We start from the raw sequence: 20,148 nt of genomic DNA on the forward strand, positions 1-20,148 counted from the left end.
GACTTTTGTGCAGAAAGAGAATTCTTGCCCATTTCGTGTCTCAGGAAACTGTGGTGACCAAGAACGCTGCCCTAGGGCATCCGCAGAGGGAGCCCTCCCCTCCTTGCCTGCCTGCGGGTGAATGTTACTTTCCACAGGGCTTTACAATCAGCTAGGTATTTAAAGAGGCCCATTAAGCTGTTCCCTGGGCCAGGAGACTATTTATAGCACAGAGCAGCCGTCAGGCATTCGGATGCACCCAGCAAAGCAAGCCACTGTCTCAGGAAGCGCCTCTGTGGGCCTGAGGTTATGCTCGCTGGCGGGAAGGGAAATCCAGATCACATCCTCAAAATGGTACATCTGTGCTGGCAGAAGAGTAGAGGCTTCCAGTTCATGGTGAGAAAAACTCATTAGCTAAAGAAGTTCACACTGATTGTAAACAGGTTTTATGCACAGATCATTATGTTGCCTTCACTTTTCTTTCCCTCCAAGTCCTGTCTGTCAGGAGGACCTTCCCCGCAATCCGGAGAAGAGATTCCACATTCCCGAAAGCCTGCCTCCGGACTCTGAGCTCAGAGATGAAAGTGAACAACATTCACTCAGCAAAGACGTCCTGGGCGCCTCCTATGTGCCAGACACTGTTCTAAGAGGATGGAGTGTGACCAAAGAGCCCTGCCCTGGACACGCTGACAGTGAGAGGGTGCTGGTCTGTCTTGATGAGTATGCGCCTGCCTTTGGCAAGCTGGCTCATCTGCTGGCTGTCAAGACTTTACCTTTTCACAGAGCCAAAGCCAGCCTGGAGAGGCTTTCCCTCCATCTACCTTGGTAGGGAGAGTGAACCGTGGCCTGCCAGCCGGGCCTCCAGAACCACAGCCATCAGCACCACCACACCTCAGGTCCTGAAGTCATCTGTCTAGAAAAAACAAACACATCTCAGGTGTCAGAGAAGCACTGCTTTCCTCTTTTCCGAAGCCACTGGGGGATGGCGGGGAAGGGGTAGGACTGGCCTGTGGCTTTCCTTTCCTGAGGGAAAGGTTTGGAGGCTCTGCACTGCTACTACCAAGGTCTCTGAGGTTTGGCTTCCTCCCCAGCAAGCACCCAGCAAGGTGCAACTCACAGGCCTACACCGAGGCCCCAGGTGGGAGGCTCCCTAGGGGACCAGAGCTGGGGACCCTCCCTGAAAACCTGAAATCAGATGGGGAGTTACAATAACTGGCCTCTCCTGCCTGTGTCACGCTTCCTAGGCTGGGGAGCTAAGCTGGGGGGGGGGTCGGGGGGAGGGCAGCGAGAAGGAGCCGTTTGCCATTAATCTGGGAACAAACGGCTAACCTCGGTGACTGGAATTCTCGCTTTTCTTTTCTCACTTTTCTCAGTGTGGGGAAGCGCGGAGCCCGCGCGGAGCGATTGTGAGGGGCTCTGCTGGAATTTGGCAGCGCGGAGGCTTGGAGAGCAGCCCCATGCTGGCTCCTATTCAGCCGGCCAGTTCTCCTCGAGCTTTGGAAGTTTCGCTCAGCCGTGCACTCAATGGCTTCACAAAGCTGATTACAAGCTTCAGCGCATTCCTGAAGGAGCCAAAAGCGACGCAGGTGCAAACGAGCCGAGGGAGCCCCTTATCCCGGTGACAGAATGGGACAAGCTGGGAAAGGCTTGGACCACACAAATCCAAGCTCACCAGGCAGCAGAAAGCCTGCCTTGGGAACCGGGGGTCATTATCCGCCCTATTCAGCGGGGCCCAGGGACCCTGGGGGCCCGGAGGCCGCCCCGCTCAGGAGTGCCGGCGTGCCCTCGGCAGTGGGGTCCCCGGGGGCCTGGGGCCCGCGGAGGGCAGTGCGCTTGCACCCACGGGGTGGGGGAAATCTGTGCTCCGACATGCCCGTGTCACATCAGTAGGGACACGGGAGAAAAAGCGCGCGGGAGGCCACCGAGCGTGCAGACAGCGCGCAACGTGTGTCCACCCAGCGTGCAGACCGCACTGCCCTGTCTCTGCCCCGGTGTGGCTGCGGCCCCCGAAGGCCCCCCCGCCGCTGACACTCAGCTCCAAGGGTCACTCTGCGCCCTGTCTCTCCCAGTCCCCTTTCCCATCGGTTCTCCTGGCGACCGGGTCCGGGCGGGGGCAGCCGCCTGAGGGCCGGTGAGGGTGGGGCAGGTCATGGGGTCGCCCCTTGGAAGGGCTCTGGACTCGGCAGGACGCCTTTGCTGCGAGTGTGATTCCGGGGCAGGAGGAGGGCCGGCCCGGCCCCTCGGGGAGAACCGAGGACGTCCTGGCTGGCTGGCGCTGGAGGGCCGGATCAGGGCCGCGGGGGGCGGGGGGCGGGGGGCGGGGGGCGCGGGCCCCAGACCCGGAGGAGGCCGGGGAGCCTGCGAGCGGGGAGGAGGCACAGGGGTGGAGCTGGCACGCGGGCGTCCTTGGGGGGCGGCCGCCAGCCCGCGCCAGGTGCCGGGCGGTGAGTGCGGGCGAGCTGGGCGCTGGCGTCCGCGCGCGGGGCCCGGACCGGGGTCCGCCTCGTGCGCGCCCCCTGGCCGCGCGCCGGACCTGGCTGCGCCCGGGGGTCCCCGCGGGCAGGGCCGGGGCAGGGCGCTCGCGCCGACGCTCTTTTGTCTGATAACTAATTTGAGTTAATGCGATCTTTATGTAAAGCTAACAGCGGATAATTGTCTATTTTCTCGCCAACAATCTCCATCACAATCACTTATCTGGAAACCTGCGGCTGGATTAATCGTTATATTCCCGAGATGAGCGTCTGCCGCAATCCGCAGCGAAACCAGTGGGGACGGGGAGGTGCCTCCCGGCGCTGGCGGGGCCGCGTGCGGGTGCGCCCGGGCCTGGTGCCCACGCGCGGGCCGCAGGGCGCCTTCCGCAGGGCTCGCTAGTGCGCGGACGGGTGGCGGGAAGCGGCGGGAGGCGGAGGGAGCGAGCGGGGGAGCGGCGGGAGGGGGCGTCCTGGGGCCCTGCGGGGCGCGGCGGGGCGCGGCGCTAGGGCTTGCTCGGGCGGCCTCCGGGTCCACGCGGCGGGGGAGTTGTCGGTGCCAGAATCACGTCCTCTGATGTGGGAGAAAGCATGCCCCCACCCCTTATTTTCTGCTCTCCCTGCCTTTCTGGGGGTCGCTGTAGCTTCACAACGCCCTGCCCCTGCTACCTGCGGTCCCTCCAGCTGCGTCCCGGCACCTGCAGGTTATTGGCAATCTTTGCGCTCCCGTGAGTGAAGTCTCCACGGAGAGGCCCTGGGGTGTGGAGGCGCCCCCCGGGCCGCAGGCCCCACTCTGCCCCTGAGCTGGGGGCGAAATGCATCTGCGGATGGAGCCGCGCTCTCGGGGAAGGCACGACCGAAGTGAAAACAGCCGTGTGCAATGGAGTCCGCACGGTGGTGGCGGTTCTCTGTGCGTGTGATTCGCCCGCGGACTCAAGTGTGACCCTGACTTGGGAAGCCAAGTGCCATGTGTCTGGTAACTTGGAAGTAAACTCATTCTGTTTGCTTCAACTCAGATTTGCCAGCCAAGGGAGCACCAAAAGCCACTTTTCAAAATGGTGTTTTTGGAAAAGAGAAACTCAGTCTCCGTTGGTGACAGTTTTTGGCCTCAGAGAAGGAAACTGTTTCCCTTTTGGCAGACTCGGAGAATTCTAAGAGCAACGGCGCACCCTGAAATAAAAATGCCATAAATTATTGGATTTTTGCATAAAGGAAGACCCCAAATTACCCCCCAACTAGTGCATTGTAAAGTCCTGTTAAAATCCCAAGTCTTCAATTTTCCTCTCCAACAGCTTGATGAGGTCTCTAAAGGCAAACTAGTAAATCCGCCCTTCCAGCGGGCAAGCCCCGCCCCCACCGAGGTTCCCAGGGCAGCTTTTTGTTGTGGCCTTGGGGAATCACCCCACTTCATCTCTCACCTGAATCTTGTCATCCCGGCCATCTTGAAGTGATCTGTGAACAATGCTGATCCCTGCGACAGACCCGCTGGTCAGTCAGGCAGAACAGACTATGCAGATGGAGGAGAGAGGCGAGGCCCCGGGAACACTGCGCCCATTGTCTTGGGCATTTCAAAGCGCAGAGCAGCTGCGCAGACTTGTCGCCCTGGATCCTCGCTTGCCACACTAATGTCATCATTGCAAAACATCAGATTTTGAACACTATACAATCCGAATTCATTAGCAGCCTTCTCGGCAAAGGTCTCTCTTCTCCGTGACAAGTTTCAAACTCCAGATCCCCTTCTGTCGGGAGGGGAAGGGGCAGGGCCGCAAGTGACAGCCACTGACGATCCATAGTTCTCTTTCTGGTGAATTCGCAAACTGAAAAACCTCCTTGAGGTTCAGAGCTCAGACGTCTGGCTCAAGTGACTGAGATTATGAGGGTGGGTTTTTTTTTTTTTTTTTTGCATTTTCTAAGTGTTCCTGGCAAGTTTAAACCACCAAGAGCAGCCAGCGGAACAGGTGGAGTGCATCTAACAAAGACAGCATCTTCTGCGCCAGGGATAACGCACTGAGAGTTCTTGAAGTTTTTTTTCTTTAGATTGAACGCAGAACAACACATATTAGAGTAGTTGTGCCCCAAAACAAACGAGTTATACCAGGCAGCACTCCTCAGCAGCGCTGCTACAAACAGCTCACTATCCTTGAGCACCACCAGACGTGGTCCCAGCCGCAGGGACTGCTACTCCCAGGGCTGCGGTCACCATGCTTCTCCCTCTCCTCCCTGCCTTGTGCTCACATCCCCACCTTCCAGGGTGACCTTATTTTCCAGAACCATGGGCAGGAGGGGCAGGCTGTGCTGGCAGGCCCAGGGCATCCCCCTGCATCCCACTGCACCCCCGAGGTCAGGTCCAGGTCCGAGGGAGGGCCCAGTGTTGGCGAAGTCTGCTTCCCTCCTCCAACCACCGACCTATGTTAATATGTCCGTCTGCCTCTTTACTCAGGATTCCGTGTAGATCCATCCTCTCGCTTCCTCATCCTGGGCTGAAGTTTTTCCCAGAAGGCAGTCAACACCAAGAAAGGCTCTAGGTCATTCCCAGCCCCGAGCTGAGAAGCACATGTGCAGATGGAAGGCGCCCCAGGGCCAAGTCTTCCCTGGTGCCAGAGGCCCCCTGGCACCCCTCAAAGCCTCTTCGGGTGCCTCTGATTTCTTGACAAACTGAAGGGTAGGATTTGGAAGGGGTGCAAACAAATACAGTGTTTGTAAACATAAGGAGAACCAGAAGTAAATGGAGAGGAGGCCCTGTTGGTGTGTCTTGTTTGGGGCTGGGAGGGCAGGTGGGATGGGCCCAGCCCAGTAATCTGGTTAAATGTGTCACCTTTAGGAGGTGACCTAGAACACTCCTTTTTCTCCCTGGAAAACTGTAGGACTTGGACCCTGCTGCTGCTCATGGACGTGTCTGAGTGTCTTCCCATGTCTTCCCGCGTCCATGTGCCCAACCTCTCCCACCAGGTCCACCACAGCTGGGGCAGGGCTGGAAGCCACAGGTGCTCGGAGATCCTGCCTGTGGTACACACACAGGATGATGTGGGTCCAGCCAGGGGAGACCAAGTTTTTGCAGGGATCTCTCCGGGGTGTGGACAGCATCTGGTTCATTGGGAGTATCCAAAATAGGTTTGCTGAAGGACTGATGAGGCCCTGGCCATGGGTGGAACGAATGGCCCACAGGAAAGCTGCAGTGGCCCACATGGGCCTGTTCCTGGCAGAGGCGGCTCCCGGGACGGCCAGGCCTCTAACCCTGGGCTGTGAGCCTGGATGCGCCTACCTTGCTCCCCGCTGCGCTACATCCTCACACACCCTCACACTCACAGCCCCACCCAACGCACGCAGTGTGCACTCACGTTCATACAAACACCCAGAGGCGCCTGGGGATCCTGGGGTCCTGCGGCACAGGCTGGCTGAGGGGGGCTGTGGCCAGTGACCCCTGGCTCCTCATGGCAGGGAAACCACACTCTGGGAAGAATACTCTGTTGGCTACACACACAAGGATGAGTGAGCTGATCTTTACAGAATTCAACACATCAGCGGTAAAGTGATGTCTGTGGAGGACAAGTGTGGATTGTTTCTTGACCTGGGCTTTCAGAGCAGGTCCTTCTGAGCTTGCCAGAGGGGCCTGCGTTACCACTGTTTCTCGTGCTTCCACGTTTGTTCTTTCTCCCAGTGTGTTCTCCCTGGCCGCCCACCCACACTCTGTGCCCTGCGGCCCCTGAGCATATTTAGTCATGGCCAGTCCACGTGGAGGTGTGCAATGAGCATGCAAGACACCAGCTGTTCAAAATGTGATGGGAAAGAAGCACATACACTACCTCACCGATCATTTAAAAATCTTGTTTTCATTCAGAAATGACTGTATTTCAGATATATGGGGTAAAATAAACACATTTTTGAAGTTAATTTCACTTGCTTCTTCCACTTTTTAAAAATGTGGCTTTTGGGACATTTTAAGTGACCCACGTGGCTCCCGATTGTGGCTGGCTCCGTGGGGCAGCCTTCACCTTTACTGCCGCTCCTCCAGGAAATGGAAGAGGAAAGGCAAAGACGGAAATGCTGAGCGCAAGGGTTAGGGGGAGGCAGAGCAGAACCTGCCCTGTTACAGTTGCTTTTGGAAGATGATGTATTATCAAGGCTCCTTTTCTTCCAGGAGAATGCGCAGTGGGGGTGGGGTGGCAGTGCGCATTGTATTTTATTGCTTGCTTCATTTTCTCTCCATTTTAACTTTAATTCTGCCTAATTGCTGTATTGTGATCGCAGTTGGCAATCTTAAATGAACTCTCAAATAACTTTTGAGGAATCTGGCTACAAATGTTAGATCATGATGAAATGTAATTCACAAAAGGTTATTGTGTAATGTCCACACAGGCCCCAAGCAACCCTTTCCTGTCATTTTCAAATTTCAGGTCAGCGTTTGGGTGTTTTTCGGCTGTTCCCCTTCCCTTGGGAGGCATTACCACCACCGCCACTGCCGCCACCACTGCCATCTGAACACAACAAACAAACAGCAGACCTGAGCAAGAAGCTACAGCCCCTGAAAGTGCTTTCTGCGGAGCAAGAATGGAATTCTTTCCAGATTTGTTGACTTCTATGATTGACTCATAGCTTTAAAAATCTGTGGAGTCACACCTTGGTCAAAAATATTACAATAAAACATTTGCAAACATTTTTAATTTTAAATACAGTATCTTTAAATGGTCCATGTTAACATCTTAGAGACAAGATTTCTACAAGTAAAGTTACAAAACTTAGAAATCATATTTCATCTTTTGATAATAGCAAGAAAAAAGACACTGCTGAGAATATTGTTTATAGTAAATTCAGTATAACTGCGAACATTCTACATGCATGTAAACTTGATATGCACACACTGTATTTTTACATATTTACTTTTGGAGTATTATATAATTAATGAAGAATCGATTCAGCAAAAATGTGAGTTGAGTCTACTTTGCCAATAAATTGGGAGTATCTCATAAACAATTTTGGGTAAAATTTAGAAATTATTTTTATCGTAAAAGGAACTCTCCTGTTGCTCATTGTTAGTATGTCCACTTAATGTTCTATTTTTTGGCCAAATTAAATTTAACTAAAGGAAAAGGAAAATGTAGAGTACCAAGAATGATCAAGATTCTGGGGGTAAGTTAATTGAAATGGTTTATTCTTTGTACTAATTCCTTGGAAAATATCACTCTTGTTATTTGAGACTTGTGTTCAATTAATAAGAAACTAATAGAAATAGTTATTTAATCAGACTTCCCGTTGTTTTTTTTTTAAAGAGTATCCAGGGAAATAACTAAATATATAACATGTACCTTGCTGAAGAGCCACCGACATTCCATTAGAAACTCAGGTGACCTCACTCTGGATGTGTAGGATGGCATATTTATTAGTATGACAGGTGGTTTATTTCCATGATGATTCATGTTTGCTGTCATTGAACTTACTGGAATAACTATAGAAGCAAACTGTAAGACTTTAACCACTTACTGTCTGTCAACCTTGCTCTTCTACTTTTTTGGGATCATCCCAGAGTAGAAGAACCAAACATGATTAAAAAGCATCGAGGAGAGAAATCCAGGCATGTGGCCCCCAGACTGGCAGTATGAAGATTCTACATGCTAGCAAAGTTCCCCGTTAATTTGTTCTGCTTCTTTAATATGCAAATTGTGTGGCCTCATTTGCTCCATCATATTATAAAACTAGAAAGATTCCATTCACTTTCCTGTTTTTCTTTTTCCCCTAAAGACGATAATGGTTATACACTTTCAAATATTTGCAGACAAGATATTCTGGATAAATAATCTAAGATTAGCTAAATTAGGTCAATGTCCATACAGGGCCAGTGAGATATGTCCCTTGTGTTCAAATTATCTGGTGTCAGCTACATTGATTGAAAAAGCAGTACCGACCAAAAAAAAAAAAAGTCTTATTACAAGATATCTCAAAAACAGATAAGAAAGCAACGAAGCCCTCTCGTAAATGAGGGAGCTTATCTAGATTTTAATATGGTGGTAAGCAAATTGTACATGTTTTTGCAAGTTAGACAACTTACGTGGGAAGCGGACATTTCTCAAGTTTCTGTGATTCTAAGCCAGTCACTATAGTTTGCATATCCGCCCGTTGCTCATGGGGTCTTTGTTCTTTTCTTCAAAAGACATTCCATAGAAAGGCTGAAATATTATCAAATTTGAGGCACATTGTCTGGACTGTTTAACTCCTTCTAGGATGGACAGGAGGCTGATGATGCCCAAGAACCTCTGTGCAAGGGCCCTTCCTGCTTATCTGTTTATTTTTGTTACCTAACTTCACTCACTGTCTCTCTCTGAAAACTGCCAATAATATTGATAGGATTCCTAAATAGGACTGAAACAAGAGCTAGAAAAGAAAGTCCTTGAGCCTTTTCTATAGAGATCTTGCTGCTGGAATCAGAAGGGTCTTGCAGGTGATTCTCAGAAGCTGCAGTCATGGTGGACAGGAGTGCACACCCCGCTCTAGCCCCATCCTCTCAGGAACCTTCTCTCACCAAAGCTTATGTCATTGTTCCTCCTGTTGCTGTTAGAATTTATTTACTATCACAAAAGAGATTTTAAAAGTTGATGATTTGATCTAATTAATAGAATGACTGATTGGTAAATATGTTTCACGAACACACTGACAACAGGGGTGCCATCCCATTTAAAAATCACTATATTTAGGACATATTTCTACATGGCAATAACTGTGATAGCCTTTATCTTCAGGTTTATGCCACCTCTCTAATGTAAACATACTGGCTCAGGCATGCAGTAAATTGTAATGAAATAAATCCAAGCGGAAAATCCGACAGCCTGAGGCTGAACGTTCATGACTACACTCTGATAGGACAGTGAGCACTTCGGAGAGGAATGTTGCACGAGCAACAGCTGCGGGTGGATATGAACTCTGGGAAAACAGCTGCCAAAACAAAAATAGAAAATCAAAATAAATCAGAGTTTGAGGTCTGGAATAAAGAATTTTTTTAATTCAAAATACTACACTGTACATGAGGATGAGGGCTGCTAACTGCCCAGCTCTGCTGCTCACAGGTCTGGTCTGGGCAAGGTGACACCCTCGCCCCCAACCGTGTTCTCATTGCAGCATCCAGACTCTAGCCACCAGTGTGCAGTTACTGGGTCTGCTTTGGGCAGGTGCACCAGGGCCACTGGCACACATGCGCAGATGGAAGTCAGCAAGGCTACGACCTGGTCCTTAACCCTTCTCTCCCTTACGCAAGTGGCAGGAACTTGCACTATACGGTAATGATTTGACTTTAGAGTTTTGAAGGCTAGTTCACGATACGCCTGGTGTTCAAACCACAGACACACTTCTAGCTGAAGGGTTTGCCAGCCTTTGGCACTTTATTTGGTGTGACCTTTCCTAGGCTTTCTGGCTCTTCTGCACCTAGACCACCATGTGTGCTAACACCAGGGTTTACATCTGAGAAGCAGGAGCAGTGCTCTGAGCCCTCCTCCACACCCCTCAGTTGTTGTGGTGAAGCCCCCTTCTGTGCTGGGAGAGTGATACTCCACTGGCTCTTTCCTGCTGCTCCAGACAATGCACATTTTGTGACAGCAGGTGGATGGAGGGGCATCCTCTCTTTTTGTGAGCCAAGCTCCAGTTTGCAGCTCCTTCCTCCTAGATCTGGGCAGGCCCAGGGCTTATGGCTTGTAAGAACTAATGTTTTAGGTGCTTCTCTCTCAAGGAGAAAAGATGGAGCAGAGAGAGTTCTGGCTAAGTTCATCCTGTAACAGCATCTTCCTGCAGACCTGTAGCATGGTCTTTTACATCCAACCTGCAAATGTTAAGAGATACCTTCACTGGGATTTATTCATAAACTGCAACAATAACTTCTATTTCTTTCCATAAGAAAGCAGAAGACTATAGGGTTAGGAGCTCATCCAATGGATATTTCTTAGATATCTATTACATACATGGTACTCTGCAAAGTATAACATACGAAACTAAAAAAAGATCCTGGTTATGATCCACGCTTTCAAGAAAATTTCAAAAGAAGAAAAAAGAAAGAAATTCTCAACTTTGAAGGCAAGAGAGCAAACACCCAAATGCTGTGCAGTCTGGCAATGCGGCTGCAGGTCATACTCACCGAGGGTGGTGGGCATCTGCTTCTGGCCAGGTCACAGATGGCATCCAGAGAAAGTCTTCAAGAAAGAGGAGGGGAGGGAATGGCATTCCAGGTGGAGAACAGCAAAGGTGCAGAGGCTTAAAAGAGGAAGTCTCTGTGAAGGGAGTGCAAGGATGTATACAGGAATGAGTGCCTTAATCATTCCGGGAGGAGAGTTGGGAGCTGCCCAGGGGAGATGGCATTTGCTCAGCACCTCAAAACCAAGGCCACTTCTGGGAAGCCTGAGTAGCTTCTCTGGGCAGAGGGAGCAAGATAGTGTATGGGAGCTGCAGTGTGCTTGGGGTGGGGGCCACCCCTGAGTATGATTGGCACAGAAGACTTGGAGCATGTGAAATAGATGATGATGCTGGGGAAGGTCAAGCTGGGGAAGGGGGGGCTCGATCATACTGCATGAATGTAGTTCATGATTCTATGTGATTCATGAAACTGCACGATTCTCCATCAGCAGGGACCTGATGAACGATTCTGAGCAGATGCATGAGGTTTGCAGTTATGGGCATGTTGTCATGCCCAAGATATCTCACTGCTGGGGCCATTTGCTTCTTGGTCCTTGAAAATTGTCATTGACAAGAATCTGAGAGCAACTGAACCCAGACAGAGGGAGAGACAGAGAGAGATTGATAGACAGAGATAGGTGAGAGAGACAAAGAGAGAGACACAGAGAGAGGGAGACAGGATGGCCACAGGAAGAGGGAGGGGTCCAAGTTGTAGCACTGGGGCACCTGGAGGCAGATGGTCATGATATAAGGTGATAAAAGGAGGCCTATGTTGTTCTCCAGCCGATCAGAGAGGAGGGAGGCATGAGGGACTGAGGGCAGGCCAGCCACAGCCAGGTTGCTGAGCAAGGGCCATGCAGGGGTACAGGGCTTGGGGCTCAGGACAAGACCCACCACCCTCCCATGTGGGCTGTGCCTGCAGGTGTGCGGGAGGCAGGACAAGTCAGACACCATCCTGCACTCAGGAGCAAGAGGGCTCCACAGACATGAGATTTGTTGGGTAGGAATATTTTTCCAGGCTTTTTGAATAACAAAATCAAATTACCAAAGTTAAACATAAAATGCTTCTCCTGCCATGATGGGCTTTTAATTAAAAGTTGGTGATAAAGTGCAAATACTTTAATTAAAGCCTACATATTTATCGATGTCATTTTCTGTTGATTTTTCAATGAATTAAAGACATGAAAACCAGATGAAACTATAGCGTTTCGAAGAGACCTCTCAATACTTTTTGTATTCTGATCTGGAAAAGTATTTCCACTTTAAACCTTGTTAAAGCCACACTTGAAACACCCATGACTTAACAGTTAACACACACACACACACACACACACACACACAGATAACACATGGAGATGGTGTATCCATTCAAGATGAGGTTTTCCCTGCTTCTGATTTAACTGGTAGAAGAGCAGATGCAAGACAGGGCTGGTGGTGTGAAGCGTGTCAGCTCCCATGTCTCGCCCCACGTACCCATTGCCCTTGGAGCTGCGAGCTGGGCTCCTAGCCTTCGACTGGAGGACCTTATAGGATCTGCACCACAACCAACATGCTATTTTGCATCCTGGCTGTGACCTCCTTCCTGATGGGGACTCTTGAGTGGGGGCTCAGGTTTCAGATCCACATGACCTGGCTCCAAAGACACACAAGCACTTGGCCTTGAGGCTTCACAGACTTTCTGAAGATAAACACGAAGAAGAAAGAGAAGTGCTTGTCACCTATCAATGCTGATTACTGGGAAAAAAATAAAACAGTGGTGCCCCCCACATTTTCTCATGGAGAAATCATGCAAATTTCTTTTTCCCAAATTAGTAGAAAGGGTCTGAAAAATGGTGCTAGCAGGCCAGCCTCACCTACCAGATCGCAGAAACAGTAAGTGCCACAGTCCTTGGTAAGAGAAAAGCCTGGAGAAGTGAGTTTGAAGTGGGTAGGAGAGAGGTGTGCCTGAGGTGGGCCTGCCTCCCGCTGTCCTCCAGCCTGTTTCCAGCACCAGGAGGGTCACATGGGATGAGCGATGACACACAACCTCACAGGAGGGGAAGAAGTGAGGGAAGGTGGCACATGGGTCACAAGCCTCCTTTGAAGACTTGGAGGACACCAGACTCTAGTCCCACCAGGATGGGTGTTAGGTGCCCGAGGCCTGACATGCGCAGAGAGGAAGGAATGGGACATGTGAGCTGTGGGGAGGGCCAACCAGCCCAGCAGGGGGGCCAGGGGATGACTTGTGTCCCCCAGACATGTTGAAACCCTGACCCATGGAAACTTGGATAGTGACCTTGTTTGAAAACTGGGTTGCGGATGTAATTAGTTGGGGTGAGGCCAGCCTGGAGCAGGTGGCCCCTCTCCAACACCACTGTCCTGGTAAGAAGCAGAGACACCAGCAAGAAGGCCACAGGAGGAGGGAGGCAGAAATGGGCGTGGTGCACCCCGTAAGCCCAGGAATGCGGAAGATCGCCAACAAATACCAGAGTCCAGGATGAGGCACAGAGGGGTTGCGTTCAGAGCGCTTCGGAGGGGAGAGCTGGCACCATGATTTCAGCCTGCGGCCCACGGAGCCGGGAGAGAGCGCACCTGTCGTGGACGCGCCCATGTGCTTTCGCTGCTTCCTGCTGCAGCCCCAGGACACTGACCTGCGAGGAACCAGGGTCCCTGTGGGTGAGCCGTCTGCGCAGAACCAAAGCACAGACGTCGTGCTCCCGCCGCTCCGTGCTGGGTGTGCAGCCTGAACTAGAGAGCCAGCCCGTGGGGATGGGACCCTGAGGACCACCAGGTTGCAAAGGTGGGGAGATGCATGGGACACAGAAGGCCCTGAGCTCGGCTCTGCCTTCCCGCCCCCAGACCCACGTGTCACCAAACCCGGGCAGTGGGGAAAGGGGCTGGGTGGAGAGAACCGTGGCCCTCATGGGAGGACTAGCACCTCCTCCCCACCGCCCAACCCCCCCACCCCGTCCTGGGCCCCTAGGGGAGCCAGGCAGGCTGGGAAGGCATGGGCACAGACAGGGGAGCTGGCTGCATGGCTCGGGAGGGGAAACCTGGCTGCCAGTTGTGCTCCTGTGCTCCCATAAGCACGGAAGAGTCACCTGCAGTCTGAGAGGAGGGGTGCCCAGACCAGCAGGCAGCACTGGGGAACAGCCGGGAGGCTCTGTGCACAAGAAGCACCCCTTGAAGTGCTCACCCAGTCCTCCATCTAAGGAGGCCAGCAGTTCCCCTTGAGTCCCCACCCTCCCACCTGTCATCGCCTGACTGTGCCCCATGCAGTTGCCCTGGAAACTTCCAGACTCAGTGCATGGCCTGTTTTAACAACCCAAAGTTCCCCTGTGGTGGGCCATGGCTTCAGGCCGTGGAGGAGAGACCCTGGTGTGGAGGTTTCAGATCCAGCTGCACCTCCATGTGGCAGCACGATTGCCAGTCAGTCTGGGAGATGGGCTTCAAAGTCGTGTTGGTGAGGCTGGGTCCCACCAGGGTGGCTCTAACGCCTGCCACTCAGGTCCCCAAGCCTGTGACACACACACCCCCAGGGCCTTGGAGAGGCATGGGTGTGTCTTCACCCTAGGCTCTGAGCCCTGCTGGCTGGCAAGCCCAGATCCGGGGTTGTGGGGGCCCACCGGAGGGAACCCCTCACCAGACTCTCTGGAGCCCAGGCCATCTCAGGGCCTTGATGAGCCAGGCAGCTGGGTGCTTGCCTGAGAGCTGGTGGGCTTGCAGGCCCCTGGATGGTCGCCCAATCCCACCAAGCCGTCACCAGCTGTGTGACCCGCAGCAGCTGCCACGTGGCCTGGCCCCAAGTGGGCACCGAAGTGCCACCGGCTGTGCCACCTCAGCTACCGGGCCTCCCAGAGGTGAGGGCCTGTCCCATTTCACTCGCCATCACTCCAGAGCCCTCAGGGGGACATCGCATGATCTGACTTTGAGTATGAGGAACATACTCATTTGGAAATGACTTCAAAACTCCTCATGCACCAAGTGCAGCACCAGGAAGGAGACAAGACCTTAAACAGACTCTTGTAGACACATGTCAAAGCAGGCAATTTGGATATTAAAGTGCAAATGCTCTTTGTGGCTTTGGGGAGCAGTGGCAGCTCAGCCGCTGGGGACCACCACAGCACACCCCTGCCCCTATCCTGCCAGCCCCTGGCCCCGGCCCCCTCTCAGCTAGAACTGGAGACACTGCCTTGTGTTCAGGGGTTCATTGTGTGTTCCCTGGCCCCTTCAGGACAAGAGGCTGGCCTCCACCTGCCTGTGTCTACAGCACCTGCGGCACTTGGGGGGCAGGGGCCATGAGGGAGGAGGTAGGGGAGGGAGTAGAAGCCGACTCCCAGAAGTGGGCTGTGGAAACAGCTCTGACTGTTTCTAGGCCAGAACGGAGCCTGCACCCCTCGAGGCCTCCAGACCTGTTGCTTCCAGGGCACAGGGGGGCTGGCTTTCCCTCTGTAATTCGTGGAGGCCATCCCACAGGTCGGCCCGCACGACAGGTGGAAAGTTTTTATTTTTACTATATCTTAATTTCATTCCCTAGAAAGAAGACATCCTTTTAGGATTGCTTGAGGAGAGGCACTAAGTAAAAACTGAACAGCGTAAAGTGGTTCTTCTGATTTTATGGGATGGCCCCACCCTCAGGGAGGCTCTGGTGGAGTTTTATTTATTTATTTATTTATTTATTTATTTATTTATTTATTTTTTAATGTTTTATTTACTTATTCTTGAGAGACACACACAGAGAGAGAAAGAGAGAGAGAGAGGGAGAGGCAGAGACACAGGCAGAGGGAGAAGCAGGCTCCATGCAGGGAACCCGATGTGGGACTCGATCCCAGGACTTCAGGATCGCTCTGGGCCAAAGGCAGGCGCTTAACTGCCAAGCCACCCAGGGATCCTATCTGGTGGAGTTTTAAACATGAAAATAACTCTAGTGCACAGACAGACACAGCTGCTTCCAGGGAAACTGGGCAATGTTGCCAACCGGCCTAGGACTCACCAGTGTTTTTAGAGAGGTAAAGACGTTGACTTTGGCCTTAACATGGAGCACTCAGGTCTTTGCTTTTTCTTGATGTAAACCTCCGAGCAGGGGTACCTGGGTGGTTCAGTGGTTGAGCGTCTGCCTTGGGCTCAGGTCATGATCTCAGGGTTCTGGGATCGGGTCCCACATCGGGCTCCCTGCTCAGTGGAGAGTCTACTTCTCCCTCTCCTTCTGCCCCTGTCTCTCTTTCTCTCTCTCAAATAAATAAATAAAACCTTTAAAAAACCAAGCCTCCCAGCACCTATTCGATAGTTGAATATTCTGAGGCCAAGAGCTGTACCAATCTCCAGTTCAAAGCTTTAAGCTGTAAAGCCCTAAATTTGGGGGCAAAAAATTTTTCTGATCAAAGGAAATGTGATATTTTGCTTTTGATAAAAGATCATAGACCTGGCCATGAGTCTTTGGGCAGGAGTGTAGAGGACAAACCCAGGGCATCAGTGGGTCCAATGACCCCAGGGACATGCGTGTGATGTGTCTCTTCTCTGGGAGTCAGGCCGCACTGGCTTCTTCTCCAAGATATGTTTGTGCTTAGAAACTGAGCCATCATTCTATTCTCTGAGAAGCATAGAAGACAATTACTTAGGGATGTTCCAGAAATTCCCAAATACAAAGATTAATTATAGTCATTTTTAGATTCCATGAAAACAGTTGTTTAAGAGAAACGGCCATAAAACTGCTTTGTGATTGCGCTCAATTTATCAAGGTACACGCAAATACAGTATAATTACTGTGGGTTTTTGGTTATTTGAATTAAGAAGTACTAAACTCATTTTGCAGCTATTTTGGGAAATAGCAGTAAGAAATGACTAATAGAATGAATGACTTCCTTTTTTGTGCAGATTTCAAAATACAAGCTTGGTACTATAGGGCATGAATGTGTGTGTGTGTGTATGTGTGTGCGCGTGTCTGTGCGTGCACGCCTGTGCCGTAAAATCAAGAGTCTTTTCCTCTTTTCTATTTTTTTTAATCTCAGAAGGCAGCATATATGGGGGGAGGGGGGAGAGAAAGCAGAGTGCTCGAAGATGACATGTTCCTCAAGTGGCACTCACCAGTGGGAGTCACCTGTGGGAGCAGGACCGGGGTCTGCCCCCGGGGAGCCCCTGGGCAGCCAGGGGAGGTGCACTCCAAGGCGGGAGGCTCTTTCTCCAGCAAAGCAGAGCACGGTTCCGTGTCCCTGGGCCTTGTGCTGAGTCCAGAAGACAACAGCAGAGCTTTAAGACTGTGTGCGAAGGCTCAAGGCTCTTTCCTTCTGCAACTGTGTTCTCAACACTGGCCACTGATCATCTTTCTCCCTCTCATGAGGCGTGTGTGCCCACAGCATGACTGTTGACTTTGGCCCTTTATTTAATCTGGAATGTTACCATTTCAGAATTTCATATTAATGTTATTAATGTTCATAAATAAAGAATAATCTATTTCTTGGGGTGCCTGAGTGGTTCAGTGGGTGAGCCTCTGCCTTTGGCTCCAGGCATGATCCGGGGTTCCTGGGATTGAGTCCCGCATCAGGCTTCCTGTGGGGAGCCTGCATCTCCCTCTGCCTGTGTCTCTGCCTCTCTCTGTGTCTCTCATGAATAAATAAATTAAATCTTTTAAAGAAATAATAATCTATTTCTTGCAATCCAGTTAGAGATTTGGGAAACATCTTTTCCAACCCTTACCTTGTATTCACTAAATATACAGCTTAAAATGGATATATCAATAAACCTGGCTTTTGAAACCACAGATGCAGTTTTAGCAATAATCTGTAGATGGTCCTCAGAATAAAGACGCTGGTCTTGCTGCCTCAGAGCACTTGCCTTTCATCATTGAGCCCTCCATCCACTCCTGAAGAGTCAGCAAGGATGGGGACAGAGGACATCTGTTCCTGTGGGGACGATGTGGGCTCCCCAACCAGGACTTACCTACTTGCTTTGACTTTTTTTTTCCCATAAGTCAAATTATCTTTTCTTAATTATCTTAGTTTTCTACTTAATTATCTTACTTTTCAGTGCTGAAAATATCAGAAAATGTCATACTTATTATCATTAAAAGTCAGATTAATGCACTTCCAGATCCCAAGGCATTTTTCTATTTTGCTTTTGCAAAGCAACATTATTAATTATCTATTGCCTCAGCAGCAAGCACTGCCCATGCCACAGACCCTGTGAGTCAGTAGTTCGGGAGTGACCAAGCATACTGTTCAGTTCAGGGTCCCTCGTGGGGTTGTGTCCAGACCTCCGTGGGGCGTCCACATGTCAGGGCTGATCCAGGCGAGTCTGTGTCGGAGAAACAGCTGGTGACACCTCAGGAGGATGAGAGTTAATGTGCAGATGTAAATTCTTCCTTGCCCTGTGCAGAATCTACCCAAGAAAGAGACTTTTTTATGCTGATAAAGATTTATAGCCACAGATGTTTATAGAGACATTATTATAAACCAGAAAACATTGAGAATACCCTAAAATGGGAACTCTGGACTGGAAACTTTCAGAGGTATGATGTACCCAGGACATCTGGGTGGCGATGAGGTATCGTCAAAGACATCGGAGCAAATGTAGACAGGATGGAGGCCAGCTGTTGGGAGACCCTAGAGAAGTGAAGAGACGGGAATATGCGGGGATGTGCAGAGGTGGAGGGGCCCGAGGTACCTCAGTTTCATCCTAGGATGACAGTGGCTCTGATGGAGGAAAAGTGTGGAACCCGTGGGGGATGGTTGTGGACTATATACGTGGGAACCTACACACAGAAAAATAAAAAACTAAGAAAAATGTCTGCATAGAAAAGAATAAGAAATCTACCGAAATGTCAGTTGTGGTTATCTTTGGCTAAGGATGTACATAATTTCCCCTTCATTTCAGTTTTAATTTTAGAAAGTTATATGTTTACATTTTTATCAGAGAAGTAGGTCAATGTTTACTGTACTTTCTTTTTACTGAAACATTTGAAAAATTCACACGCATTAGAATTCCGTTGTTTTGAGGCACAGTAGTAAGAGTTTTGACAAATGCGAAGAGCAAATGCCAGTGTGTAATCACCATCACACGTGAAAGACAAAACAATCCCACACCCTCCCCACCTTTTCCATCCTTTGTGGTCAAACCTTGCCCACCTCTGGAAGTCTAGGCAGTGCTGAAGGGTTCTCTGTCCTCTGGCTCTGCTTTTCCAGAAGGTCACTTAAATGGAATCACACAGAGTGCAGCCATCAGCTTCTGGCTTCTCGTGCTCTGCACCTCACTTCGGAGACCTCGTGCATCTGAGCAGCCTGCGTTTATAAGAAACTTCCAGCCTGTGTTTCAGAATGGCTGCACCATTGTGCATTGTATGAGAATTCCAGTCACCTCGTATCCTCGCTGACACGTAATATTGTAATCCCTTTTTTTTAGCTGTTTAATAGACACATTAAATATACTAAATATAGAGGCATCTCACTGTGGTTTATAATTTGCAACTCCCTACTGTCTAAGGGTATTGAGCATTTTCTCATGTGCTTGTTGGCATCAGTATATCTACTTTGGTAAAATCTGCTTGCAAATACTTTGCCAATCTTATTATCGGTTTGTTTGGTTTCTTATTACCAAGTTTTGAAGGTTCTTTTATACTCTGTATACAAGTCCTTTGCCAGACATGTGATTTACAAATGTCTTTCCTAATCTGGATCTTTCTCTCTTAAGAGTGATGGGGGCAGGGCAAAAGTTTTTAATTTTGATGAAGGCCAGTGTATAACTCCATTGTCCTTTGTGGATTATGCTTTTGATGCTGCATTTAAGACCTTTTCACTGACCTCAAGTCACAAAGGTTGTCTCCTATATTTTCTAAAAGTTTTACAGTTTTATGTTTTACATTTGGGGCAACCATCAATTCTGAGTTAACAGATACAGGCCTTTTATTTTTTTCATACAAAGTCACATGGCTCCAGTGCCATGTGTTGAAAAGACTGTTTTCCCTATATTTTTTGGGTCCAAAATCAATTGACCGTATCTGTGTGCCTCTCTTTCTAGTGATTGATGTACCTGTCCTTTTGCCACAACACTGTCTTGATTCTGGGAGCTTTAAAGTAGGTGTATCAAACTCAGGTGGTTTTAATTTTGTTCTTTTTCAAAATTGTTTTGGTAATTCTAGTAATCTTGCCCTCTCATGTCAATTTGAGAGTCAGTTTGTCTATTCTAAAAGAATCCTGCTGGGGCTTGGAATGGGATGGTCTTGGCTCCACAGATCATCTTTGGAAGAATTGATGTGCTAACTATGTTAAATCTTCCAACCTGTGCACTTTTCTCCATTGTTTGGGCCTTTGATTTCTTTTGTTAGTGTTTTATAGTTAACAGCACACAGATCCTGCATATATTTAGTGATACAAATACCTAAATATTTCATTTTTCATGCTACCATTGAAATGATAGTTTTGCTAATTTTTAAAAGTTTTAAAAATTCTTTATTTAAATTCAATTAATATAATATATATGTATATATACTGTATGTATATATATGTATAATATATATATACACACACACACACACACACTGTATTATTAGTTTCAGGAGAATTTAGTGATTCATCATGTATAT

General features: G+C 49.8%; 1 long non-coding RNA gene across 2 annotated transcripts in view; it reads left to right on the forward strand.

Annotated features, from left to right (window-relative positions):
* The window catches only part of LOC112927459 (uncharacterized), a 587,636-nt gene extending 580,218 nt beyond the window's left edge, over positions 1 to 7,418 (forward strand). For both annotated transcript variants that reach the window (XR_012002062.1, XR_012002063.1), the window contains one exon: positions 6,842 to 7,418. This is a non-coding gene — a long non-coding RNA (uncharacterized lncRNA). The remainder of the gene's footprint in view (positions 1 to 6,841) is intronic.
* The last annotated feature ends 12,730 nt before the right edge of the window (positions 7,419 to 20,148 follow it).

This window comes from Vulpes vulpes, chromosome 6 (assembly GCF_048418805.1).
Source record: "Vulpes vulpes isolate BD-2025 chromosome 6, VulVul3, whole genome shotgun sequence".
In the NCBI taxonomy this organism is placed as follows: domain Eukaryota; kingdom Metazoa; phylum Chordata; class Mammalia; order Carnivora; family Canidae; genus Vulpes; species Vulpes vulpes.